Below are 27,990 nucleotides of genomic sequence, written 5' to 3'. Positions count from 1 at the left end.
CTTGAGAGGCTGAATGCACTGTGTTTTGATGCACAGAACAGGTTAGGAGCTTTATTGCTACATAATGAATAGCTCTTATTGTGTCACTTTACTTCACTTTTTTTTCATAGACTCCATAAGTGCCTGCATTTATTTTCTTCACAAAATGGATCTGAATGATGAATGATTGCTAACACACGGTACAAGTGTTGTCCATTGTTTTCCGACCTGTTAAACAGCCGAAGTGTTCCAAATACTATATAGCTCATCTCAGAAAACAAGATCAGGGGTCAGTGAATCAGCAGGCCTGGGATCTAGTTTCATATTTTCCCACTTACTGGCTTTGTGATCTTAGGCAAAGCATTAGATTTCTCTGAGCCTCAGAATTTCATCTCCTGCCACAGTCACTGTAGATCAGTGGCCTTTGAGATTTTCAGCATTAATTTGACTGGAGGAATGTGGTAGAATTGTCAAATCAGGATCTCATCCCTGTGTTCACACACGTTTGCAAAGTTGTACAGCTGCTCCTTTCATAAAGAGATAGTTTTATTTTTTGTCCTTCATCTCTGCACAATCCTTGGGATATATTTCGGTCAGTAGAATATGACAAAGATGATGTTGCGTGCCTTTCAGAGTCTCCGTCTTCATGAGGCTTCTGGCTTCATTCACCCTCTTGGCACAGAGACCACCATAATGACAATAAGTCCCGTCTAGCCATTGCAGCCATGAAATTAAAAGACGCTTACTCCTTGGAAGGAAAGTTATGACCAACCTAGACAGCATATTAAAAAGCAGAGACATTACTTTGCCAACAAAGGTCTGTCTAGTCAAGGCTGTGGTTTTTGCAGTGGTCATGTATGGATGTGAGAGTTGGACGATAAAGAAAGCTGAGCGCCAAAGAATTGATGCTTTTGAACTGTGGTGTTGGAGAAGACTCTTGAGAGTCCCTTGAGAGACTGCATGGAGATCCAACCAGTCCATCCTAAAGGAGATCAGTCCTGGATGTTCATTGGAAGGACTGATGTTGAAGCTGAAACTCCAGTACTTTGGCCACCTGATGCGAAGAGCTGACTCATAGGAAGAGACCCTGATGCTGGGAAAGATTGAGGGCAGGAGGAGAAGGGGATGACAGAGGATGAGATGGTTCGATGGCATCACCGACTCAATGGACATGGTTTGGGTGGACTCCAGGAGTTGGTGATGGACAGGGAGGCCTAGCGTGCTGTGCTCCATAGGGTTGCAGGGAGTCGGACATGACTGAGAGACTAAACTGAACTGAACTTACTAGAGATTGGGAGGTCAGGTGGAGAAGTAAGGCAGTCCAGTCAGTAGCCAGTACCAACTGCCAGACTGGTGAGTGAGGCCAGGCTGGACCTTCCTGTCCAACCACCTCTCCAGTTGAATGCAGGAACAGGAGTGAATCCAGGCAAGATCCATAGAGAAACTGCCCAGCCTTCCCACAGAGCTGGGAGAAATAGTATATTGGTTCTAGTTTAAGCTACTAAATCCTGATGTAGTTTATGGTGGTGAAATAGTTAATTAAAGCAGAGAAAAGACACATGAAAAAATAGTGACACATAGGCGCCCAGCTTGAAGTTGATTTCCTCATGATTTGTTTTCTGCTGTCATGTCCATTCTGCTATTGAACCCATCAGAGAACTTTTAATTTTGGTCATTGTATTTTTCAGCTCTAAAATTTCCATTTGGCTCTTCTTTATGTCATGTATTTCTTGACTGAGACCATTTATTTTTCCCTTGAATCAGTAGTGTTTATGATCGATGCTTGGAGCTTTTTTTATAATAGTGACTTGAAAGATTTGCCAGATAATTCTAACATCTGTGTCACTGCTGTGTTCACTACAGTTAATTATCTGTTCCCAGGGAATTGGTACTTCCCTCAGTCTTCCTATGCCAGGGAATTTTGGGTTGTTTTACATTCATCTTGGTTATTATATTATGATACCCTGGGTCTTGTTTAAAGCCTATAGAGAGTGTTATTTCCAATTGAGGATTCATTCAGCCTGGTTAGGCTCACAGCACTAGTTGATCTGCTGGGGGCTCTGGTTTCCACGTCATTTCACTTTTCAAAGCCTTCACGGTGCCATCTGGCTCTGTCCCATGTGCTTGTCACCCAGTGGTCAGTCTGGCACCTCGGTAGAGTTCTCAGAGTTTTGATGTGCTAATTAAGATGGGATCCTTGCATGTACAGTTTGAGGGTGAATGTTGGGGTTTCTTTGCCCAGTTCCTTCCTCTCCATGTCTCCCTGGTACTTTCTGGTTCCTTGGGACCACTTTTTAGTCTCTGGCCAAAAGGCTGACTCTGCCAGGCACATCCGTGGCCTTGCCTAGGTATCACCGAGCAGAGCGAGGACAGGAGCGGAGAGGAAGCAATGGGGCTTGGTCCTTGCCTCTGGGATCTGTGGCTCTACTGAAGGCAGAGGAAGTGTCCCTTCTCTTATAGTGTGGGCTGATGTGATGATATGACTCCGTAAGATTTGTGGGCTGGAGCATAGAAGAAGGGAGGAAAGGGAAGAAGAAAGGAAGGGAGGGGAGAGGAAAAGAAAAAAAAAAAAAAGAGCAAGGGAAAAACTAGGATTTCCCATTCCCTTTGGGCATTAGGGGTTCCCTTCTCCCAGCTAGAGCTCTCTTGCCTGGACCCTGGCCTCCTCAGCTGGTGTGTTGAGTTCAGGCTCCTGTTGAGGGTAAGGAGATACATGGCTCAGTAGTATTTGAAATTCTGGTCATCTTCCCCAGCCTCCCTTTACTACTGTTGACTTTTCAGAGGCTTCAAGTAACTGCTCCATGCATTCTGTCCAGGTTTTATAGCTGCGTTTACTCGACAGTCAGAGTGAGGTGGGCTTTCTCTGACTTACCCAAAACTAGACATTTTAAAAAAGTCAAACATAGGTACTCTGGTGAGCAAGAGAAGAAGGTATGACCAGAAATGGCCTTGGATGATCAAAGGGTCTCGTGTTGAGGTTCCGGGACCCTTCTTCTGCCAGTGGGCATTCCCGGTTAACAGTGAGGAAGTAAACATTCCTACTGCAGAGGATCAGCTTGTGATAGGTAGGCACAATGAGGACAGAAGGACAAAGCTTGTTTCTTTTGACACCCTACCTGATATTCAAAATTGTGCATAAGCAGTCTAACTGAACTAAGTCTTACCGTTATCTTGACAGTTGATATAATTCAGCTCTCAACTGTTGGTTGCTTCTCGATGGTTTGAAGAGGTTTCTTGGAAGTAATGCTTTTATTTTGGGAAATTTCTCTCCTTCTGAAATTGCTTAGTTTTAATCTCTAATCTATTTTCTTTAATCTATAGCCTATTTTCTATATTATCTATAATCTGTTTTTATTTCTTATTGTAACTTTAAAGACCACTCCCCAAACTACTAATAATCTGCACTTGATGAGTTTTTCACAGAATCTCACAGGGATTTTGTCACTTTACTGTTTCATTTGTATTTCTTTTCATCTATGAAAACAAAGATATTGACCAGGTCATCTCTAAGGTCACTCCCTCCTCTAACCTTATTGGATTCTATGAAATACTTTCTTCTTGCCAGCCTGGGATGGGTTTTTCTGACAGTGAAATAAAATAGGCATCCATATGTTGGGGTTTATGAAGGTGATAACTAATGACATATTTGGTAATTAATTATACCCTCTCCCCCTCTGAATTCTGAACCAGTTTAGAAATAGACACAGATGTCAGGTAGAAATCACAATATCAGCTTTATTGTTGGCAATGCTATTTGCAGTATGGAGCTTGGACATGTGTCCAAAGTTCCCACCCATTTTCCCCCAAACTAAACTTTTCCACTCACTTGTGTTCTGAACGTCTGGTCTACCCAGACAGGTCCAGAGCCCGCCCAGCAAGCTTCCACATGGGAGACTCAAGAACACATGCTTGGGCAGAGGGAGACAGGCTGGCCTCTTCCAAGTACAGTGCTCTGCAAGCTCAGACTGGTTTCCAGCGTCACCAGTCAGGTAGGTCACTTCTGTTAGGAGGTAGAGAGAGGAAGGGGAGGTGAGCTCTCTTTTCCCAGTCCTGTCCACTCCTGAAGTATCTCCTCCCCTCTGAAAACTGAAAGAACAAATTATCCCAGTTTTAATGTCCCAGGAATCCCCTCAGTCCCAGACAAACCAGGATGGTTGGTCACCCTAACTCCAGACCTACCAAATCCACGACAAACCCCAGAATGTTTTAAAGTCCTTTTTTGTTTGCTTCATCATGCTGAAGACCATATTAGAATAACCCCCTTGAGTCCATGGAGGATGCTACTTTTTCTCTAAGTTCTTGTTTTCTTGCTTATTGAAACTGATTACCTAAAAGGGCTTGGGTTTAGAATGATCAATTTTTGTTGTTGTTGTTTTCAATCACTAAGTCATGTCCGACTCTGCAGCTCCATGGACTGCATCATACTAGGCTTCCCTATCCTTCACTATCTCCCAGACTTTTCTAAAACTCATATCCAGTGAGTCACTGATACCATCCAACCATCTCATCCTCTGTCACCTCCTCCCACCTTCATTCTTTCCCACCATCAGTCTTTTCAGTCCCAGTGGCTATTGTTTATTGAAGAACTTAGTATATGGAGGCACCACACCAAGAGCTAGCTTTTCATATACTATTTCTGTCTTAGTTCACAATGCTGTAACAAAATATTCTAGACAGCATGTCTTAACACAGCATTGATTTCTTGTAGTCCAAGATCATTGTCCCTGTAGAGCTGGTGACTGGTGAGGGTTCTTTTCCTGGCTTGTGGATGGCAACCTTCTTGCCATGTCCTCACATAAGAGGGAGAAGAAGCAAGCCATCCTCTGCTTCCTCTTACAAGGACACTAATCCCACCATGACGACTCCGCCCTTGTGACCTAATCACCACCCAAAGGCCAAGTATTCAAATTCCTTCACCTTGGGGATTGGGGTATCAACCTGTGGATTTTGGAGGGCACAAAAATTCAGTTGCAGCATTTTTTTTTAAAATCATTACAGCTTAATTAGAGGCTAGTATTTTTGCCATTTTAGAGATGAGAGAGCTAAGACTTGGGACTGTTGATAATTTACCTGAATTTATACAACTAATAAATGAGAAGGCCAGAAGTTGAGCCCAGTTAGTGCACATAACCTCTGGAAGGGAGGTTGCTCATGGGAATGTTGGCTGAAATTGCCAAGAGAGACTTTTGTTTCTCTGGGCTTAAGGATGGAATGATTGTAGTTATTTAAAACACCCCCATGCAAGTATGATGCAGCATTGTACCATGGTTAAATTCGTGAGTTTTGGAGCCAGAGAACTGAGTTCAAACTCTAACTTGGCCACTTACTAGGCACCTGCCATAGACTTTTATCCTGTTTGCCTTGAGATCTTGACAGGTTTTCTACCATCTCTGGGCTTCCATTTCCTTGTCTGTGAGAGCAGCAGTTACTTCCTAGAGTCCTTGTGAGATCAGGATGATACACTGCATAGGAAATGCTCAATACATGGCCTCAAATATCAGCTCAGTCCTTAGTAGCAAGTATTGTTGTTATTAGTGATCTTGGGGATGGTGCTGAAGTTTCCACCTCAGCAATAATTTTATATCTTTCAAATCTTGGTTTTTCATCCTGCCTCCTCCATGCAGTTTTAATGAAAATCCTTCCTTGGCAGGAGCACTGCTGGCTGAGAACTCCATTTGGAATCTGTCCAGGAAACTGACCCTGCTGGAACCCACTCCACTGCCCTCCTCAGAGTTTCTGTTAATTGCCATCTGGCTATTCTTAGTGTCTTTGAGTATGCGCTCGGAACAAGCAGGAAGGTCCATCTTGCTGAAGGTGTGGGGCTGTATGAGCCGTAGGGTTTTAATTTGGAAATGTTTTGACACTTCATTTGTCAGGGCACCAGTTGCTGGAAGCTTGTGAGAGTAAAAGCAGGAGCCGGAAGCTTATTATTTAAAGAAAAAAAACTCATCATTTTCAGTAGAGGAGAGAATCCCCAGCTGCTTCGTGCACCCACAAGTAAGGTAGACTTAGATGGAAGGGATTCAGGGATTTAAAGGCTTAAAAGAAAACATAAATAACTACAACAAACATGCAAAGCCACCTGTTCGGATTGTCAGATGATGTGCAGATTCGCAGAGCCTGAGCTTCTGGCTTGTCCAGTGTGAGTTTTCTTTGGTGTGAACTTATCATCAGTCTGGTTGAATATTTGGACCTGATCCTGCTCTGAAATTCTCTGACTTTAAAGCACTGCTGCTGCTTTATTTGTTCAGCCTGGTGCATGAATGAGGGCCAGCCTTCATCACAGAGGGAGTAAAGGCCTCAGCACATGCCTGCCAGATAGTCATGTTGACACCTGTTAAAACAGGTCTCACTTCCTGAAAAAAAAAAATGTTAAACTGTTTAATGAGGTATGAAGCACAGACAGAAAGCTGTACATATTTAATGTATACAACTTGATGAGTTTGGAGATACGTATACACCCATGAGGGGCTTCCCATGTGGCTCAGTGGTAAAGAATCTGCGTGCCAATGCGGGAGATGCAGGAGACTTGGGTTCGATCCATGATTTGGAAAGATCCTCTGGAGGAGGGCATGGCAACCCCCTCCACTATTCTTGCCTGGAGATTCCCAGGGACAGAGAAGCCTGGTGGGCTACAGTCGAAGGGGTTTCAGAGTTGGACACGACTGAGCATGCACACATGCACGCATAATACACCCATGAAACTAGCACCACAATCTTGGCCATAACCATATCCATCATTTCCAAAAGTTTTCTCTTGGTTTCTTTATTTATGATAGTAACTATTATTATTATTTTCTGATGAGAACACTTAATATAAGATCCACTCTCTTAGCAACTTTTAAAGTAACAACTATGGTATTGGTAACTCTAGGCACCAACAGAGGTTTAGGAAGTAAGAATGATTCATCCTCCATAACCCAAACTTTGTACCTTTTGACTAATACTTTCCTATTTTCATCTCTTTTCCAGCCACTGGCAACAACCACCATTCTACTCTGCTTCTAAGAGTCTGACTCTTTTAACTACTTCATATACGCGAAATCACGCAGTATTCATCCCTCTCCGTCTGACTTATTCCACTTAACATATTGTCCTCCAGGTTCATCCATGTTGTCGCACATGGTATGCATGCCCAGTCCTGTCCTACTGTCTGCGACCTCATGGACCGTAGTCCCCCCGGCACTTATGTCCATAAGATTTTCCCAGCAAGGATACTGGAGGGGGTTACATTCCCTTCTCCAGGGGTTCTTCCCAATCCGGGGATCGAACCCATGTCTCCTGCATAGGCAGGCGGAGTCTTTACCACCAAGCCACCTGGGAAGCCCCATGCCACACATGGCAAGATCTCCTTTTTTAAGACAACATAATATTCCATTGTGTGTGTATACCACGTTTTCTTTATGCATTCTTCAAATCCTCCACTTCTCACCCCTGAGTATTGTTAACCATTGACAGAAGAATCCTCATTTAGAGCTGTGTAGGAAAGTGGAAAGAAAGGAAGTGACTCCTGCTAGGTGCTTTGCGTATCTTCTCTCATTATAATCCTTGTATGTTAGTCAGGGTTCTTAGCTGCCAGCATCAGAAACCAGATATGCAAACTTAAGAAAATAAAGAACAAAAAAAGAAAAAATAATTTCCTAAATGTATGCAGATCATCAGAGAACTAGGCATGGAGGCTACAGGACCAAAAATAATTTCCAAAATCATGCTACAGAACTGATCTCTGGGCGACATCAGGGTAACCAGACATAGACACCCCAGCATACATAGCTTCACCTGATACTACCCTTGAGTGATGTCCTTAGAACCTTTCTCTGTTGCGCTGGTGGAACCTGGAGATGGCCTTGACCTCACCAGCATGGATTCTGTGCTGTCTGTCTGTGCACTGTCAGTTTCACGTGCAAAGTGCATATTACCTGTAGTGCCTCAGTCATGCCTCAGGGATACTGGGAAAGAACACGAGACCCCTGCAGCTTCCCAGGTTGGAGGTGTATGCCTCCAAAGTGGGACATTCCCCAAGCAAAGGAAGAAGTTTCAGATGAGAGTTCAGAGAGGCACCAAAGAATGGTAAACGCCAGCCATACCACCTGGCAAACTCAAGATATGTTATTCAGCTTGTGATCTAGATAAAGGGACCAGAGATCCATAGATTTAACTCACTTGCTTTAAGGTGCATTGCTCCTGAGTGGAAGAGCGATGTGCGAACTCAGGTCTGCTAGGACTGCACAGTGACTTTAGGAGCAATGTAAAGGCATTCTTCGTATGTTCTGGGTTGGTAATCAGACTGATATTTTATTTATGTGATCTTTGGAATGTGTATGAGGATAGGATGTGATTGTGAAAAAGAGTCTCTGTGATACATGTACACATGTATATGTATCTGTTTTGTGTATGTTATTTGTGTATATCTTGTGTGTCTGTTTTGCATATGTATTGTATTTCCCTCTGACTTGGAGTTTGGAGGCTGTTTTACTTTCCTGGGGCTGTCATAACAAATTACCGCGAACAAGGTAGCTTAGAACAATAGAAGTGTATTCTCTCCCAGTTCCAGATGTCAGAAGTCTACAATCAGGGTGTCAGCAAGCCCGTGCTCCCTCTGAACGCTCTGGGGGAAGGTCCTTCCTCGCCTTCCCCTAGCTTCTTGAGGCTGCTGGTGGTCCTGTGTTCCTTAAAATGCGTCACTGCAGTCTCATCTCCGCTGGGTGGCGCTCCCCCTGTGTGTCTTATGTCTCTGTGTAAGCCCTCCTCTCCTTGTGATGGCACCAGGCATGTTGGATTTAGGGCTCTCCGTAGTCCAGTTAATTTGATATATCTGTAAAAACCATCTTTCCAAATACAGTCACATTCACGGATTCTGGGTAGACATCAATTTTGGAGGCCACTGCTTCAGCCTGGTGCAGAGGCCAAGGTTCATGTTAGAGCGTACGCCACAGAAACTCATCCCTGAGGTTAATTGTCTGTAGTTCAGGTGAGGAGGTAGAGGTAGAGAATGGATCTGGGTTTTAACGGAGCTCTTTGGCCCCTGAAGTCCTGAGGGGGCCCCCACGGAGATTTCCTGAATGCGAGTGAGTGAAGCAGATGGTGTGTCTGTGCCAGGATTCTCCTGAGCTTGGATAGAATCTGCTCCTGTGAGGGCACTGCAGAAAGATGCCAGAACCAGCACAGAAAAGTGCTTTCATTTGGTATGAAAGCAAAGTGCAGCTTTCAAGGCAAGCCAAGAAGACCGAATAAACAACAATCACAGACTGTTTTTCAGGGCATTTGGAAAAGAGGGAGCTAGGGGCTGTAATGTACTCGATGGATTTTCTAGTCAAGATAACTGTGCTCCAGGCCAGCCTCTGTATCTTTCAAGATGCTGACATTTGACCTTAATCTTTTGGAAGTCAATTTTAAAATGAGTTAAGAACACTTAACATGTGATGACTGTAAGAATTTAGTGAACTGCAGCACCAGAGTCGCGGCACAGCATCCGAGTTCTGTGAACACACTGGGGAATCTGAGTCAGAAATCATCAGCACTGCAGGGGTATGGTTTAGCTGGGCTTGTTGGGGTGAACTAGGTTATGCTGCTCTAACAGTCAGCCCTCAGACCTCCATGGTTTAAATCAGTAGAACTGTATATATTGCTTGTTTAATCCACTGCGGGCTAGCTGAGGGCTGTATTTTGTCTCATTCTCACCCTGAGACCCAGGCTGAGGAAGCCGCCTCCATGTGTGACATTCCTGTTGTCAAGAGAAGGAGCATGTGGCAAAGCGCACGCCTCTTTCTTCAGTCTTCCTCCCAGCAGTGACCCATCTTAACCCCTGGCACGTTACATGGGCCAAAGCGAGTCATGTGTGTGCTCACTTGTGTCCAACTCTTTGCAGCCCACAGACTGTAGTCCACCAGGCTCATGGTCATTCCTGATTTCCAAAGGGCAAAGGGTGCAGTTCTGCCATGTGCCATAAGGAGAACCAGAAATATCTGGTAAGTGGCGCTAATAACTATCATACCAGATGCCACTTTTGCAAAATCATTAAAGAAGGCACAGATTGCCTAAGGTGAAATTCTCAGTGCCTCAGCCATGCATGGGAGGGGAGCTAGAAAAAAAAAAGAACTTTGTTTTCACTGATATGGTTTTATTGGTTAGCTTCCTATGAACTTCTGCCTGGTGGAGTCCCTTCCCACAAAAGGCAGTGCACTTTAGAAACATCCTAGGGTTGAATTTCTAAACCTTTCACTTTCCGTATAAGACAATGGCATGAAAGACTAATTTGGAGCAACTGCTGACTTTGTTATTTGTTACTGACCTTGTTAGAGGCTCAGTACAGCAGGAACTTCTAACGTAGATGTCTTTGTGTTAATATCTGCTTTGCAAGATGAGAATGTAAATAGAATCAAGTCAGTAAAAGCAGTTAGATTTGAGAAAACAAAGTCCTGTACTAGAACCTGGTCTTCCCCAGCCCTGAACTAGGACTTGGGCATCAGTGAACCTAGAGCGTCTGCCTGTATCTTCTTTTTGCTTAATTCCCTAAATCTGAGTTGTTGACACAGCCACTCCACTGCAGAGTAGTAGCTTAGGTTTAGAATGTAGAAGTACAAAAATCCAGAAAAGACAGAATTGAAGAAAAATGTCAACAGACGTTTTATTTTGTTTAAGGACCACTGTTTTCTTAGCCTCAGATCCCCATATCACAGATCATGCAGGAAAGGCTTCTGTGCTCGGACTGTCTTAGAGAGGGCAGTCTCCCCAGAGCAGGAGCAAGGCAGGGAAGGAGGGAGGGGAGGTGTATTGGGGAGGAGTGTTACTGAGCTGACCAATGCTTGATGAAAAACTGCATGCTCTGTGTCATAAGACATCTTCAGAGAGATCATACGAAGCCACTTTGTCTTCAGGTAGTTCATGGGTGGGAGAGGAGAATGGTTTCTCCACTGGCTGCCATCTCCCCCTGGTTACCTCCCTTATCTCCAAGGAGCATCTGCATGCATGCCAGATGGGGGCTGTAGTGACTCAGCAGTGGGAGGAGGCAGGGGAGGAGGTGGATGTGGCCCGAGTGAGGTGGGCATCGTTCAGTTGTGCCCATGCGCAATGTGAGGGACAGCGGACACTCTGCTGCGCGTTCTGTGAGCAGCGGTGGCTGGAGCAGCAGCAGTGAAACAGCTCCACCTTCAAAGACCAGCACAAGCAGTTTCTCCGGCCACTGTGGCTGGTCAGCAAGGCAGGCAGGCACCCCATTCTAGCTGCAGAAACTGAAGATGTTATAAACATCAGCCAGGAACCCAGAGTCAATCTTGGCCTTTTCTTATACTTTCCAGTTTCCAAATTCTTTAGTGTCTATGAACCCAGCATTTTTGCGATGCTTCTCTTTCCCTTTGTCCCACAGCTGATTCTTAGTTCTCAATCTTACTGTGTCTTTTCTAGAGTATTGGAAATGTTTTCCAATTAGTTTCCCTACTTGTACCAGTTAAGATAACTTTGGCCTCAAATAGGAGGAAATCCTGTTCAAATTGGCTGAAATGCTGGAGGTAGTGAGATTCTGAGGTGTTTTAATCCAGTTCTTCTGAGCATCACATTTAAATTTAATCATTTCCAAGAAGGAAGTAACATCTTTCTTGTGTGTCTGTCTTAAAAGGCATAAAATTTCCCAGTAGCTCCCAACAGAGTTCCCCTCTGGTATTATTAGCAATATTGTATTACACACACCATGTACAAAAGCCATCACTGGCAAGAGACAAAGAACCACTTATGATTGCCCTGAACCAGTCCGGCTCCTTTGTTTGGGACTTGTTGATGTTGTTCAGTTGCTCAGTTGTGTCCGACTCTTTGTGACCCCATGGACTGTGGCACACCATTCTTCCCTATCCTTCACTATCTCCCAGAGCTTGCTCAAACTCATGTCCATTGAGTCAGTGATACTATCCAACCATCTCATCCTCTGCCACCCTCTTCTTCTTTTGCCTTCAGTCTTGCCCAGCATCAGGGTCTTTTCCAGTGAGTCAGCTCTTTGCATCAGGTGGCCAAAGTATTAGAGCTTCAACTTTAGTATCAGTCCTTCCAATGAATATTCAGGGTTGATTTCCTTTAGGATTGACTGGTGTGGTCTTTCTGTTTAGGGGACTCTCAAGAGTCTTCTCCAACACCATGGTTCAAAAGCATCAATTCTTAGGTGCTCAGCCTTCTTTATAGTCCAACTCTGACATCCATACATGACTACTTTGAAAACCACAGCTTTGACTAGATGGACCTTTGTCGGCAAAGTATTGTCTCTGCTTTTTCATATGCTGTCTAGGTTGGTCATAGCTTTCCTTCCAAGGAGCAAACATCTTTTAATTTCATGGCTGCAGTCACCATTCGCAGTGATTTTGGAGCCCAAGAAAATAAAGTCTTTCACTGTTTCCATTGTTTCCCCATCTCTATGCTATGAAGTTATGGGACCAGATGCCATGATCTTAGTTTTTTGAATGTTGAGTTTCCCAGGCTGGGACTGGGGATGGCTAATCACACAGAGGGGCATACATCATAGAGTGAGATTCTGATAAGAAGGAAGAAGGGACTGATGGTGATTAGGAACTTCCAGTGTTTGCTTTGCTACCTCTGATATCTTGCCCTCCAATCTATGCCACACTGAAGTTGCTGAAATCCAACTATGAAATAATTCTTCCACTGAAAACATTTTTATGGTCCTTCTTTGCTTAAGGATTAAGTCCAAGTTCTTAGTGTCATGTACAAGACCATTTACAATCAAGCATCACCCTTTGCTGTTGCGCTGTTATCAACCATTCGCCCAACTTCTGTCTCTACCACACACATCATACTCCTGAGAAAATTTGCTGCCTCCTGGACATGACAGGGAAGCCTGGCATGCTGCAGTCCCTGGGGTTGCAAAGAGCTGGACATGACTGAGTGACTGAACAGCAAACTTGACTGGCTCTGTCATTCATTGGTGCCTTCATATGCTTTCAGCTTGAAACTCCTGCCACTCCCTCCGTTCCCATGACACACATCAACTTATCTGTCGAGTTTCACTCTTCAGGTCATCTCAATGAAGTCTTTCCAGACTCCTTAGTAGAGCAGACCATTCCTCTTTCATGCTTTCATTGTGCCTGTTATAGAAAACTATCACTGCTACTAGAACACACTATTGTACTTCTCCCTACTAGACAGGTTATTTTCATCTCTGCATTTCCAGCATCTAGCAGTATTTGGCACAACGGGTAGTAGGAGTCACTTTTGATGTCTGATGAATGACTGCGTGCCAAAGGGTTTAGAGCTGAGTGAGCTTGTCTGAGTCTGTTGGCAGCATGTGAAGGGGATAATCACGGGGAGAGAAGCTGAGAGTGATCAGCATCTCTGTATTTTCCATAACAATAGAGAAAAGTAGTTGGAGAACTGGTAAAAGGGTGGTGAAAAGATGGGTGATGAATTTATCTGTCCTCTGCCAGAAGAAATAAGGTGGGATGAAACAAGGGTGCTCATAAGTATTAAATATTCATTATTTCAATACAGGCAACCTTTTTGTGGAAAGCCAGTTTAATTGCACAACAGTTGTAGAGTTCTGTCTTATGAGGAGCTGTCACTGAAGAACTCTTCTGGCCATAGTGAAAGTGCCAGTTATCTGAACAGGATTTAAACCTAGCTGTGGAGGCCACAAAGGGATGTCTTCTGTAGCTCTTGAGGTGATTTGGAATTTTTCTTCTCTGATAAAAGCCAGAGTGAGAGATGTAGTGGCCTGCAGAAGGCTGTGTAGTTCAATCATTCTCTTCCTACCTAGAAGCTGTTCAGTCAACCTATTAGTTAGCAATTTGGTTGTTGGAAGAGTTGGATGCAGTCTGTGGGGTAGGGAGCCCATAAATATGGGCTATGAGCCCATCATAACCCAGATAGCTATGTTGATAAAGTACATGACATTGCAAAATCATGGGGTTCTTATAACTTGGGATTGTTCAATGGTGGTATCTGTGGATGTAACAAAATAATGCCTGGAAGAAGCAGCAATGGCCATGAAAGTGCCAAGTGGTAGGGCACAATTTAGGGGTATGAGGCATACAAAAATGACAGTTAGGATTTGCAGTTCAGGGCAGCCATTGTTACCCTCAAGCAAATAAAGAAACAGTGCATACATAACAACTGGCATGAATTGAAGAACTGATTGTAGGAGAGTCAAGACCTCAATCTTTGAAGATAGTTGTAAAACTGGTGGCGTGAAAAGAAGACTAAATGTGACCAATATTACTGTAGCCTGAGCAGCACACAGAAAAAGCTTTGAATCAAAACTGGGGGAAGTGGCTGATAGCATGATGTTTCAGTTAGGTACATTTGTTTTTATCTCATCTCTGCCATTTATTAAGTGTATGACTTCAATTCTGTCTAATTTTCAGTCTCTTTATTTGTACTATGGAGAAAATAAGGTGCCCACATTTGATGGTCATCACCATGAATAAATAAAGTACAGGTACTAAATAAGCATAGTACAAAGTAAATATAAAAATAATGGTCTGTGTTTATTTTTGCTTTATTATTCCGGGGTAGTTGTGTTTCATGTTTTCATTAGGACCTGTGTGTTCTTTGTTAATTTTAACCTAGTAAATCCTGATAAATATCTCTGAACCCTCTTGGAGCTTTTTTAGGCCTGTCCAAACATTTTGCAAAATTTCTTTGCCCAGGAAACCATAAGAGCATGTAATTAAAATAATCTGTACATGTGAAATGACCTTATCTTTTAAATTTTTTTTAAACTTTATTTACAAATAAATTCACAGAACTTTGGACCGTTGTTACATGGACCGATTGTTGACTTTTCCCCATTAGTCCTGGCAAGGATTTCATACCGTTTTCTGCTGCTGCCGCACATGAGCCCCAAATTATCCAGTTCTCTAGTTAACTGCCTGTGTATCCAGGGGGAGCTGAGGATGAATTCTGTCTCTAGAGGAACATGGTAAACCGGAGCTAACTAGATTGTAATGTGATGATGGTATGGCACCATCAAAGGAAAGTCTTCCTTTGAAGGATGCTTATTAAGATCCCAAGGTTGAAGTGAATGTGTTATGCCGGTAGAAGATGCTTTCTCACGGAGGTAACAGATTTGCACTGTGTCTTTTGGATCGTGAATATGTTCCTTCTCTGTGGTAGTGAGACCCATTGCTATTTGCTCAGTTTGTTTAACAAAGATTTAGTGAGTGTCCTGAAAAAACAGATAGAAGTCTCTCCTTTAATGAAGCTTAGGATCCAGGACAAGGAGCAGAAATTAATCAGATAGTTCCTCCTCGAATGAAAAAGTATAACTGTGGTGAATGTTGCAGAGGGAGGGCTTGAGTAGGTGATGATAAAAAGTATAGAGCTGGAGCACTTGGCTTAGCCTGGGAGGGGAGCGAAGGTTAAGGAAATATTCCCTGCTGGGGCACAGAAGGAAGAGTTGGTGTAATAGCCAGGGTTCCTGCAGGAGAGACACAGCATACCCGACAAGGTGTTTTAGGAGAGTTGAAGGACAGGACCGTTTACAGTGCTGTGGGCAGAATATAGGGAGCCAGCATGAGATGGTGAAATTCCCTAGCACTAGCGAGAGTGGGGACCTGTTAGCGCCCCTAGGCCTGAAGGAGGAGAGAGGAAGGAGTGGTTGCTGGGAACCTGAGACAATAGTCAGAGCTGGAAGAAATGGAAGCCCAGCAGAGCTGTGGCTTTGGTGGAGGAGACTCAGCCAATCCCTGGAGACCCAGGAGGGAGGAAGTCAGAATAGGTTCCCTGAGCTTGCTGTCCTCACTGCCTCTGACCTACTGTCGTCCTTTCTCTTGGCTGATCCCAACCAGAGTCCAATACCATGGAGCCATCGGGAATGTTCAGTTGGAGTGTGGTGTGGTCAGACTTGCATGTCTTCATAGTCCCTGTGCAGAAGGATGGCCGTGATGCCGCCGATCGCTGAGCACTGCATTCTCATCCAGCCCTGCCCCTCACCAGCTGCGTCACCTTGGGCTGAACACCGTCTCTCCAAGCCTGTTTCCTTCTCAGTACAGTGGGGCCCTGACCGCGTACCCTGTATCCCAGGGAGGCATGAGGACCACAGAGAGAGTGCCAAGGGAACATCCTTTGGAAACTACACACTGCTTTACCCGTTAAAGGGGATTTTGTGACTCTCTTTTGCCTCTGTCTGAGGGGAGAGAGGTTTCTCTAGGATCAGGAAGTGTAAGGTCCTCAAGCATACCCAGTTCTGTGATGGCCTCCCAATGGTAGAATAAAAAACGGACTCAATATAATCTTCTGTGAGGACAAGAAAATGTGATTAGTGGCAGCTCCAAGGCTTCCTGAGGTGCCAGATAAGAAGGTGTAAAAGAATTATCTGCGTTAATGCCCTCTCTCCTCCTAGTCTGGGAAACCCCCATTGGAAAGGGCCAAGGGAGTATGTTTCCATTCGAGGCTGAGCATTTGCTTTGACTCTTTCATTTTTCACCAGAGAATGTATTCTCAGCCTCCCTCAGCTTTGTTTCCAGCATTTCATGGCTCTATGTAGACAAGGCAGAATGTCCCTCCCTCTCCGCTCCCTCTTCTGCAAGCCCCAGACTGAAAATTCACTTGTTAACTTTTTAAATATACACACAAGCGGGAAACAGATGGCATTATCTGGATAATGCTAGAAAACGATCAGATTCTTTTTCAAGGGCTCTGCTCTGTTTTGAAATCACCCAAATGAATAAAGTTGTTTTGACTTGAAATTAGTTATTGAAATAAGGTATTTGGGAATCGTTTTCAGCTCTTCTCTAGATAGGGTCTGGGTCTGTCAAAGCGTCTTCCTACTTAAAGTCCTAATTTGGCAAAAAGTTGAACCACATCAGGCTCCCTCTCACCTCTTTTCTCTCTCTCCTCATTCCCTCTCTTCACTGTCTCTCTTCTAGTGGTTAAACATGTCTTTGTTTTTTAGTCTGCGGAATCAAGAGAACTGAAATACACTCCTCTAAGATGTGCCTTGTGAAACCCTAATAAAATGTTCCCTTCACACATTTCTGGGGCACCTGTCACCAGAGCAAACAGGTGCAGTTTCTATCGTGTCTTAATTTTGTATCCCTATTTTGGACTGAACATAGAATTGAAGATGTTCTATTTTTAATTGAAGAAGATTCTGGAAAAGTTCTTCTGGGTGTGGTGCGTCTTTTGAGGGGGGCTTGGGTTGCACTGTCCAACCTACAGAGCCTCTGTTCTTTAGCCAGCAGTCGTGAGTGTTCTTGCAATAAACCAGGACCATGTGAAGATGATGCTCCTAGGGAGGATGGGGAGAAATAAATAGCGGTATTTCAAAAAAGATAGGCAGCCTAACGGCAAATTCCAGAGACTGGGTGACATTTTAAATTGGTAATGCTCCTAATTACCCAGGCCCTAGGAGACCGTGTGGAATACAGCCACAGCTCTAGAGTTAATACAAGTGAGCACTGTGAGCCCATTACTAACAGCATGTTCTCTTAGAATAATGGCACCGAATCTGTGTCAGCACAGTATGATATTGCAATTAAAACACACGCACACACGCATGAATGTGTGACCTCCAATATTTCCTACTTTTTGGAAAATTTTTCCTGCTATCAAAGTAAAAGTAAAAACTGTTATAAATTTTCCTGGAAAAAAAAAAAAAAACTACTTTGTTTCCTTGTCGTTCATTACCTCTTGGTGTTGGCTGGGTTAAAATGTCAGATTTATAAAATTGAACTTAAGTAATCAGTGTGTGATTTTATGAAACATGAGCTTGGAAGGCAGAAATGCCCAGGTTCAACTCCTATTTCCCCTGCTTACTGCTAGGTGAAATTGGGCTCATTCAATGTCTCTGATTTTCAGTTTAGTCCTCTCACAAGTGGGCACGATAATGCTATCTATTCATATATTTATTGTGAGGGTTTGAGCCATGTGAAATGCCTTGCTCAAAGCTAGTGCTAAAAGATGCTAAGACTAAAAGATATGGCAGAAATACAGAATCCTAAGGTTTCAACCATCAGAATGAGCTTTAGGCCTCAGTTTCGCAGTGTGTGGGGCCAGAGATCCAGTCCATAACATCCACCTCTTCCTCTCAGCATGCAGGTCCAAATATTGGCTTGTCCTTTTGTGCCCATGAGTGGTGGTTTTGTTGATTTAAATCTTAGAAGAAAAGTTTCTGTTAATTCTATTTGTCTACTGTCTTAATACCCTTCTACCCTTCATATAAATCACCACAACTTTTTTGGGGTTACCTAGAATGAAAGCTTATATCCTAGTTTATGTGGGTGAAAGACTTTATCTTCAGTTTTTTTATGAATATATATGTGTGTATATATATATGTACACACACATATATATAATATACACACACATATCCCCGTGTGTGTGTATATATATATAATTCTAAGAATTATTGGAGACAGTTTTCATTTTGTTCATGTTGATGTTTAGGATAAGCAAGTTCATTCATGATGCTCTACTTTTATTGGTCCTAAATATCCTAAAAGCAAACCATATAACAAAGAAACTGTAGTAACGATAGCAATAATATCAGTAAAACCAATTATGTGCCAAGTACTTTGTATATACTTCATATTAATCCCTACAGCAAACCTTAAAAGGTGGGAGTTACTAACCGTGTTTAACATAGGAGAAAAGGGAGTCTCAGTGAGATTCATAACTTGGCCAAAGTAAGACCACTTGTAAAAATCAAAGCCAGTACTTTAATTGTCTGGTCTCAAAACTCTGGTATGTGTTTTCACCCCTTTTTGTCTGTCTTCTCACTTCCTTCCAGATTGTTTTGGATGTTTGTTGTGGATCAGGAATGCTGTCATTTTTTGCTGTGCAGGCTGGAGCTTGTAGAGTCTATGCAGTTGAGGCCAGTTCAGTAGCACAATATGCTGAGATAAGTGGCTATATTTTTATAGGGGATTGAGTGATGGACTTTTCAAGGTAAGTCATATATAAAAGAATTTTTTTTCCAGTCCGATTTTTTTTCTGTTGGGATGTTACTGCTGAAGGAGCCCACCTTCATTGTAGTAATTGATAATGAAAACATTTATCTAAAAACATTCACAATACTAAAAATATAACAAAACTTTCTTCTTCCCTATCCTTCCCTTGCCTGGGGAAGGTAAATTCTTTCTTATCTTTAATGACCTACTAAGGTGAGGAGTCAGACATCCCTGGAGCTAGGTTGATTTTTTCTTCAATGCTATACTGACAGTAACTGCACCACTCATTTTAAATTTCAGTTTTGGTTTAAGGGATGGTTCCTACATGGTTGTAGTTGGAGCGTGGAGAGATGTATGTTTCAAGGAGCTTTTTCAGATTGCAGATTCTGACCGGAGGACAGGGAGATGCTTTGTTTTAAATGTGGTGCTTCATTATCATTATGAAATGTGTACAAATATTGGCGAATAAATCAAAGTCAAGAGTCAGTAATAGTAGCTTTCAGTAATGGTTGGATGTAATAGTAACCCAATCAAGCTGCAGAGTTGGAAGTGTGTGTGCACAGACTTGCTCAGGGTGATGTGCTTGTCATTCACACCTGGAGGAGGCCTATGCTAAAATGAGGGCTATAACTGCAGATAGAAAGGGAAGCTTGCCTGCTGCTTCTGAGGAACATCCTGAAACTTTCCTTGGGCCTGGGACAGTTGGTAGCTCTGAGTGATGGCTGAGTTTGGATTGAATGACCGGGGAGGAACTGGAGACCAGTAGACAGCATGCCGTGTTTGGAAGGAAGGAGTGCCAGGACCTGATGACCAGCATGTTGTTTCACTTCCTTCTTCCAACAAGCCTTGGATAAAATATTTTTGGTCTTTGGCTTACTAACCAATTCTTAAGAGTCATTTTTGTTAAATATTGAGTGCACACAAAAGAATATTTATTAAATGTATACCTATTATTGGGGGCCTCCTCGATGGCTCATTGGTGAAGAATCTGCCTGCCAATGCAGGAAACACAGATTCGATCCTTGGGTCGGGGAGACCCCATGGAGTAGGAAATGGCAGCCCACTCCAGCATTCTTGCCTGGGAAATCACATGGACGGAGAAGCCTTGTGGTCTACATTCTGTGAGGTCACAAACAGTCAGACATGCCTGAGTGAGCACTCACTTAGCATACATATTAATATTTGTAAAATGTGTACATTTGTAAAATATCAAGAATAACAATACAATGAATATGTGTCCACTGTGTCTTTTAAGGAATAGGCCATTAGCATTTCTATTAAAGGTTCATGTGTCTTGTCCTGATCACTCTTCTCTTCTGCTCTAAACAGAGGTAACTGCTGTGTTGAATTTTTGTTGGTCATTTGCATGCTCTTCTTTATAGTTTTACCACATGTGTTTCTATTCCTAAAACAAATCCAAATGAACTTTCCATAAATGGGATCATAATGTATATATCCTATAATCTGCTTTTTTAACCCAACATGTTGCTTCTGATGGTCATTTTGTTGATGCATACAGCCCTTATCAATGTTGGATAGCATTCTGTAATATGAAATGCATTAAGTTGCTAGTGCAATGTGCTGTTGATAAAATTTGGATGACTTCCATTATACAAGTATTATTATGAGTATTCTTGTACACACTCTCCACCTATCTCAGTATATACCCAAGAGTAGAATTGATGGATAATAGAGCATGCATACACCTCTGTTCTGTGATGCCAACTGGTTTTCCAAAGTGGTTGTTCCAGTTTTCACTCACTTCAGCAGATAATGAGCGTGCTGTTATTCTACAACTTTGTCAGCACTTGGTATTGTCAGGCTTTGGAATTCTTATCAATCTGGGGTTTACCACATATTTGTGGTTTTAATTTGTATTTTCTAACCACTAGTGACTTTGAGCATCTTTGAATGGTGTTTGACCATCTCGTCTCTTCCATGAAATACCTGTTCCAGTTTTTTGGACAGTGCTTTTTTTCAATTGTTTTAATGTCTAATTCATTTGTAGGAATGATGTCTATATTCTGGATATTAATTCTGTTCAGTTTTATATGGGAAGAAAGTATCTTCTCCCAGTTAGTACCTCACCTTTTCTCTTCATGGAATTCTAAATAAGATTTAAATACAGAATTCTAAAAAGAAAAGAGAAGAAGAATATAAACTTACATAGAGAGAACCCATAGATAACAATGTCCCTGCTTCAACATTTGATAGATTTCAAAATGCAGTCTTTTTTTTTTTTTTTAATGCAGTCTTAAACCGAAGGAGCTGCATGTAGAACTTGTCTCGGGGGTTGTGCATTTATTTAATCACATCTTCATTCAGTTGCATCCCACAGTTCTGTTTCTTGGGACAGTATAGGAGAAACAGAAATAATTAAGGAGTACTCTTGTATTTAAAGAGCTTCTATTCTGATAGATTGACGTTGTTGTCGTCTCTTGTGTCACATACCAAAAAAAAAAAAAAAAACAACAGAGAGAGAGAGAGGCATTAGAGATTTCTTCTTTCTCACAGTTTATTTTCTCACATATTTAAGGTGGCTTGAGACACACTTGATAGTTATTTTTTAAAATGTAATGCCTTTGGTTGTAATATTTTAAGGGAAGAGAGGAAGAGCTTGAGATCCTCATGCACTCCCTAGACACAGTCCTATCCCCCCCAGCACACAGCCCCAGTCATCACCAGCACACCATCAGAGGAGCTGTTCCAGAACCATCTGTGATTGGTTTCTCCAAGAGAATTCTCAGCCTGATTAAACACGTCGGCGGGACAGTTGCCTTCCTGCAGAGCGGGGCTACCCGCACAGACACTTTTACCCAGTAGGTCCTCTGGCTAATTATAAAGGTCTCTAGCAAGAAACCAATACAGAGAAGAAAAGAGAAAGAATTTAAAATTGTAAAACTTTGTATTATTTTTAACTTTGAAACTATTTTAAACTATTTAATTTCAAACTTACAAATAAGTTGTAAAAAAATAGAAAGTAATTCAAAAGCTTTACAAGTTCTCTTTAGCTTGATTCATCCATTGTTGATATTTTATCCCATTTGCTTTATCATTTACTCTTGCTCCACTGTTACCATCCACGAACACACGTGTTCATATGTATACACAAATACAGGTGTGTGTGTATGTATATATTATATATATATATATATATATATATATATGCAGATAGAGATACACACATTTTTTTCCTATGGGTTGGTTATGTACATCATAGCCTTTTATCCTTAAACATTTCAGTGTGTGTTTTGCAAGAACAAAGTCATTCTCTTAAATAAACAGAGAAGAATTCAAAGGTGAGAAAGAAGCTGTACAATGGCTTGTCCATGGAGTCTTCTGATGTTACTGAACAGATTTCAGGGAGGCCCCAGCATGAGCAGAGATACACGTCACCCTGGGCGTTGAGGCAAGAACAGTCTACACTTCACTGCCTAATTCCTTGCATAGTATTTCCAGGGAGACTTGAGTTTTAAAGTTTTTAAAGCAATGTTCTAAAGAATTCTGAAGCATCATCGCTTTATTTTATCTTTGGTTTTAGCATGCAGGGAGGATTTTTGTGCTTCTGTAATCTTCCTGTGTATGGCTAGGGCAGGTAGGGGGCAGGGGTAGTTTTCCAAATGCTGCGGGGACTGTCAAGTATCCTTGAAATCCTTGCTGGCAAGTCTTCCTCTGCCCCTGAGGCCTTCCTGTCGTGTGATCCTAAGGACAGGCTAGTTACGAGTGCATTCGGGGCCAGGGCTGGTGAGAATCTTCTTGAAGGATGGCCATGTTCCTGGCTGCTACTGTGGGTGTCCTGCAATGCCCCCTGTGGGCCAGGCCTGTCACCCTTGCAGAGGAAGATCTACACCAGGCTCGGTTTCTGCTGCTTCCGCCGACACTTGTCTGTACAACTTGTAGATGGCACAGGTGAGTGTGAACAGCACAGAAAAGATTTCCACTCTAAGAATAGGCCTTGCTGGCCGCTCGGCACACAGCGCATGGTGCTCCTTTCCACCTTTTCATTATTCAGTAATTGAACCAGCAGACATTTAATTCTTTCCTCTGGAGTCTTCATTAAATTGCTCGGAAAAGATAAAACTGTAACAAGAAAGAAAAATGTACAAATTTAACTACCATTGCCTGCCCCTGGATTCTTCTCACAAAAGGCTTCTGGGCTTTAAGTAAACAGAATATTTTCAGTTTGCATTGAATTCAATTTCAGTCACATTCAGTGGCTAAAGCTGATTTTGTAAGGGCTGACCCTCAGATGATGAGATGATGGAGATGACTCCTTGTCTGGAGGGCACGCACATTTAGTCATTTTTTGCGGGATAGTCGTGAACCTGCCCAGGTGCAGACATGTGCTCTCACCCTGGGCCCCATCTGACATTTCTGGGTCAATAATAAGAGACCATCTCTGTCCAAGAAACAGGGCAGAACTAAAGGTCTCCCCTGAGTTCCCAGCCTGTGAGTCGGCCCACCTCAAAAGGGCAGCTGTTTCTTGTTCTCTTTTTCTTTTCTGTTGAAACATAAAGCTGAAACCCTCAGCATATAGACCGAATGGGAGTGGGGAGAAGGCATTAATCAAATGTATACATGTATATAGTCAAGGAAGAGGATGATTCTTAAGTTAAAATTGTACACAGATGCCTCTCCATCCCGATGATAAATTCTTTGAAAGGCTGGAAATTAAAAGACTATGAGAGTAAGCCGTCGTGAATAGATTTATGTATTATAATCAGCTTAAGCTTACAGCAAAGCTCTCTGGCTCTTAGATTTCACAATGTTCATAATCATTATTGGACCACTTAGACTTTACTAGCATATAGTTCTTACCTATGTCTCATTAGGATGATTTTTAAGGAGTCAGACCAAGTATTTCTAGGTCATGAGTAGTGGAATTAAAAGCAGGTAGAATTGGAAATGTTGTGACATTGCATTTCTAAATCTACTGGGTTCAAAATCTAGGGCTGCTTTGTCTAATGTGGCAGCCTTTAGACACATATGGCTCTTTATATGTAAATATAAACTCATTTTTAAAATTAAATTTCTTAGTCTCACTAGCTGCATTTCAAGTGCTTAGTAGCTAATGGCTATTGTAGTAGACTGTGAAAGTATGGAATATGTCCCTCATCAAAGAAAGTTTGAGTGGGTAGTACTGATGAAGAGGACACGGGTGGCCATCCGTCACTTCTCTGGCATGGAAGGGCCGGGCTGGTGGCCGTGTTCGCTGGCAGGTGTTGGCAGCCATGGCCGGATCAGACCGGTTTGGTGTGAGTTGAGACAGCCCTCCCCAGCCCCTCTTGCTGTGGGCATTGTTTATCTTTCCCTTATTTTTGTGTAAGATCTGGCTTAGAACAGGTTCCCTAGGAAACAGATGGTGATGCACAGATTTACATGCAGGAAATTTATTGCAGAAGGCTCTCAGGAATCTGACCTGTGAAGGAACTAGGATAAAATTGGGCAGAGGAGGAGTTAAGCTGCAATGTAGTTGGAATAAAGAGCTCAGGCAAACCCACAGGGAATTCTCGAGCTGGGGGAATGTTTCAGAGTTGAACCACCTTGAGGCAAGGGCTTTTATGCTTCACATTTTTTATATACACGTCCTCAGGAAGGAGTGTAACCTTGGGGAAGGTGGCTCTCCTGGGCCGAGGGAAGCTTGTAGACCAAAACTCAGCTGGGAGCCATCATCTGCAGCATTCCCAGCCTCTGGGGGATGATGCCTTGGTCCTGAAGGAAGAATCTGCATGGTGTGTCTCAGCAAGTACTATAGGGTCAGGATTCAGGATCCTGACTTTAGTCTTCAGACAGGAAGCTGATGGAGAAGAAACATAATAGTAAATCAAGGAGGAGGGTCAAAGTGATGGAGCAGAGAGGGTGATACTGACAGCATGGGTGAGACCGGGGTGATTTGCTGTGTGTGCTTTAGGGATGGGCAGAGATTACCTAGAAACCCAGTCCACATCTGAACTGATGTACTTCGTACATTTCTAAGCTCTGTGCGGACACAGAATACATATGAGATGTGATTTCTCCCCTGAGGTAATTTGTCTTCCAATTGGGCTTCACACAAGTGAAATTCTTGCCATAGGACACTGAACGCCTAATGCATATGAATGGTAGAGACAAGAAATGTCACTGTAAGGAACAGTTCCCATCAGCTTGGCTGTTCAGAGAACCATCTGATAAGCGGTGTGATTTGGCTTGAATCCTTAAAGATGTAGGGGAATGAACTGCCCCTCTTTCCATTTTCATCTCTTACTGCCAAAAATGAGATTTTTAAAAAACCCTTGAGTTCTCATGGGGTTCTACCCTAAATATGTTGCTAATCTCTTCACAAATAACTGAAGGTCATTTATTGAAAAGGTCATTCTAATTTTTAATCTTGACTACTAGAAAGAATGTATACTTTGAAGTTTTCTGATACGAGTTCATTCTTTAAGGAGGATTTTTCTCTGTTTTTTTTTTTTAGTGTCTCTTATAGCTTACTTCTCCCTTGTCATCTCCCATAGACACCAAAAGCCCGAGTCACCAAATTCCATCCAGAGCATCAACACTTTTTATTTTTGCACTGATAGGAAAGTTAAAAGGTGACCATAACAAATCCATGAAAAAATAATAATACCCATTTTGCATAGTTGACTTTTTTTAGAATTTAGGTTGCATTTCCATATCTATAAACTCGTAGTTTTTCAGGAAGAGTCTTTGAGGTGCTTGGGGCAGATATTATCATATCCACATGACAGATGAGAAAGAACCTTGGAGAAGTTAGGTCATGACACAGACCCTCACTGCCCCCTCCTTCTTCAGCATCCAGGTAAGCTGTGACTAGTGGTTCCCTTGGCGGTGAAGAGGTGAATGTGTTTATAAGAGCTATAAGGAGCTCTTACTCCTGTAGATAGTTCATCTAGGAGCCAGGAGAAAAGCATCTTTTTCTTCTCGAGCTATCTATTATGAAGTACTTAAACAGGCAGGTAGGCCTGCTATATAAGAAGGAAACCTTCCTCTGTGGCAAAATCAAGTAGCAACACACTTAATAGGGGAGCTGTTTGAGGTCGTCCACATGGAATGCCACCCCATTTGCCACAAAACCCTGCCCCCAAAATAATTCTTCTTGTAGCTGGATTGGTGATGGGTAAGGTAAGGTGGCCTCTTGGTAGAGAATGTTGATGCCTCTTCATCTCCCTCAATATTCTCTTCCCTGTAGGGTAGGTCCTCAACACCTTTGCCAGTATTAGAAGTGATGATGCAGGTTCTGGAATCATACAGCATGGGGTTTCATTCTTGATCCATGACCTAATGGATATGTGACCTTGACAAGTGTATTAGTTTCCTAATTGCTGCTGTAACAAATTAACACAAACTTAGTGGCTATAACCAATTTGTATTTATTATCTTATAGTTCTGGAGGTTAGAGATTTGGAGTGGGTTTCATGGGGTAAGATCAGAGTGACACAGAGCTGTGTTCACTCTGGAGACTCTAAGGGAGGATCTGTTCTTTGCCTTTTGCAGCCTTTAGAGGTTGCTGGCCTCACTTAGCCAGTGACTACATCACTCTGCTTTGGAAGCATCACTTTTCCTTTTCTCATTTTCCTGCTTCTGGCATATAAAGAGCCTTGTGATTATATTGGGCCCACCAAGATAGCCCCGGTAATCCATCTCAGAATCCTTAATTTACTCCCATTTACAACATCGCTTTGCCATGTAAAGTGACACATTTGTAAATTTCCAGGAAATAGGATGTAGACACTTGTGGGGATTGAGGGGAGCTGCGATTATTCTGCCAACCATAACAAGTTACTTGATCTTTCTCTACCCCATTTTCTTCACCTGTGAAATTGTAGATCATGATAATCCCTCATGAAGATATTAAGAGAACTGAATGAGAAAATTGATGTCCGACATTCTGTAGCAATTGTTATTGCTGTCATGGTTATTATCAGCATCATTATAGGGTCTCATTTCATCTCTGTACAGATCAACTGAGCAGGGAGGCCAGGCCACAGTGTGTGTGTTTAAATTGAATTTTGAAATTTCTTTTCTTACTCCTTTGTATTTTTTTACATTTCAATAAAGCTTTATTTATGAACACTGAAATGGATTTTTCTTAAATGGAATTTTATTTAATTTTCATATGTCAAGCTGTATCCTTCTTTTTATTTTTTCCCAGGCATTTAAAAATACAAAAACCATTCTTAGCTTGCAGGCCATGCAGAGAGAGAGAGTAATGGACCAGATCTTCCTGTGGGCGCTAATGCTGACTCCTGGCCTAAAATAACCCTAATTCATAAAAAACAGGTTTTTTTAGTTAAGTAGCTGATCTATGTCAGGTCCCATGCTAGACTTGGGGACTGTAACATCTGTATTTAGACATGGTCCTTGTCCTCATGGAGCTCATGATAGAATAACCACACAAATATGTAATTAGAAACTCTTAAGTAGTGGTTGTGAAAGAAAAGTACAGGGTGCTCTAAACTGTAATTTGTATTACTCCTTTTTAAACTTAAAAAGAAATTAATTTATGTATTTTTGGCTGCACCGGATCTTTGTTGCTGCGCGTAGGTTTTCCTATTGCAGCGAACAGGAGCAGAGCGCCTCTCTGGTCGCAGTGCTCAGGCTCCTCTTGTTGCAGAGCATGGTCTCGGGTGCACAAGCTCAGGAGTTTTGGTACACAGGCTTAGTTGCCCCACATCCCAGACCAGGAGTCAAACCCATGCCCCTTGGATTGGCAGGAAGATTCTTAGCCACTGGACCATGAGGGAAGTCCAGTGTTATTTCTTTTCAATTATCAAAACATTACAAGATGTATGTACAGGTTCCCAGCTCTTCTCAAAGCCTCCGCAGACTGGGCAGGGCAGCCTGATAAACAGTTCTCTGAAATTCACTTCTGAGAAATTCATAGCTGTTCCAATGTCCTTTTCCTAGTAGGAATTTCCCTTGCTGGCCCAAATCTGCACAGTTATCCTCAGATGGCCTCAGTACTGATGACTGTTTGGAGGAACCCTGCCACTTCAGCATCAGAAAGCAGTGAAGTGGCCCTCAGGCAAGGATGCCTCAGGATCCCCCCCCACAGGGCTCCTGTAACACAGGTGCTGAGCCCAAGTCCCAGTTTCTAATCAGTCCATACTGGAATGTAGACTGA

The 27,990-nt window shown here is 42.6% G+C and overlaps 1 long non-coding RNA gene across 5 annotated transcripts in view; it reads left to right on the top strand.

The window, feature by feature from the left end:
- LOC139039421 (uncharacterized) overlaps positions 1–27,990 on the top strand; it is a 244,864-nt gene that overhangs the window by 127,170 nt on the left and 89,704 nt on the right. The gene's annotated exons all lie outside the window — the stretch shown is intronic.

The sequence above is a fragment of the Odocoileus virginianus genome, chromosome 18, assembly GCF_023699985.2.
Source record: "Odocoileus virginianus isolate 20LAN1187 ecotype Illinois chromosome 18, Ovbor_1.2, whole genome shotgun sequence".
Taxonomy (NCBI): domain Eukaryota; kingdom Metazoa; phylum Chordata; class Mammalia; order Artiodactyla; family Cervidae; genus Odocoileus; species Odocoileus virginianus.
The sequence above is the reverse complement of the archived record's forward strand: the minus strand, read 5'-3'. Positions and strand labels throughout refer to the sequence as shown.